We start from the raw sequence: 1537 nt of genomic DNA on the forward strand, positions 1-1537 counted from the left end.
TACAATTGAAGAGCGGGTCTTTTAGTAATTTCAGATATTATATCCAGATTAGGTGGGCATATAGGGCCTAATTCATCTAAGGGTCCGTAAGCACACATGGTCTCTGATACTTTACATTAGTTACAGAATTATGCAAGTACAGCCCTCTGGGACACCCCTATTAAGGGGACACTTTTCTGTGGAATGAGGGGAAATATATATTTTAACACTGTACGGCCAACACCTATTAAGGGGACACCCTTATTTAAAAGGCGACCGGGGATAATTTATGGCGAGTGTGCCAAATATAAGGGACACAACAACTACAGCAGTCTGAAAGTAAGAAAAATTCATTCAACTTCATATATTTTAACGCCTTTGAGCATAAACCAGAATTTTCTCCCCTGAATCGTAAACGTTGGTGTAGGCCTACTGAATGTGTTACTTCATATAAACTAATCTTTGTCAATTTTGACCATTAACCATGTTTCGTTTCCTTTTTTTTTTTTCGTGTACTTTTATACAGTAGGATTCTAATACATACCACAACATGCCCTATTAATTCTAAGTCGTTACTCTTCATGCTACATTCATCCAATAAAAAACAATATTTTAAATAAAAAGGAATATTTGGTCATTAACATTGCATGATGAAATAATATTGGGAACATTTGAATGTGTCAGGGACTTTGAATGTGTGTCATGCTTTGTTTCCAATAATACGGTCTCACGGAAGGTATTTTATATTTTATTTAAAACATATTAGGCAGGATAACACAGCAATATGGTCCTGCAATAATACCGTCGAATAAACAGCAAATAAGAAGGCAACCAATACATTATAATATAAAATACAAATAGTTAAACTGGTGGAAAACTATCTCCCGCCGGACACCATCCCGGTATTTCTGATTCGTCAAGGTTTCGGGGCCGGGATTACAATTTTTAACTTAACTACAAAACTTAACAAAGATAAAAACTATCTCCCGCCGACTACTATCTCGGTATTTCTGAGTGAAGGTTTCGGGACTGGAATTTGTTTAGCTGGTATTGTTTAGAATTAATTTGCATTTGATTAATTGATAGTGATTTATGAGGAGGATGTATTAAGTTTACATTATCTAACATAAATCATTTTAATAATTAAGTTTACTAAATTGAATTGGAGTGGGTTAAAAATTACGAGATACGAGAAAGTTCATTATCTTCTGAAATACAAAAAAAAAATGGCAAAGATATTGTAATATGTATGCTTTTGCTTATTGCATACTTTTACCTGTATACGAAGAGAGCGTATCATATTGATCTCTGTTATTTGTAGTGTCTTGAGAATTAGTGTTGTACGCATTTGCTGAAGAGTGTGTACAATTAGTTACTTGGTACTTACAAATAGAATTTGCAGCAAAAGCCCTTAGTAAGAAATCTGCATAGACACGAGAAGATCCCGGATTCGAATCCCAGTTGTGGTAACTGTTTCCCATACTTTCAGAATCTTTTTCATTAACGTAAAACGTTAAATACATACATAATATATATTATTTAAATGCTTTTATAGTAA

Source organism: Anneissia japonica, unplaced genomic scaffold (genome assembly GCF_011630105.1).
Source record: "Anneissia japonica isolate Jap-2015-1 unplaced genomic scaffold, ASM1163010v1 scaffold288289_len232728_cov185, whole genome shotgun sequence".
In the NCBI taxonomy this organism is placed as follows: domain Eukaryota; kingdom Metazoa; phylum Echinodermata; class Crinoidea; order Comatulida; family Comatulidae; genus Anneissia; species Anneissia japonica.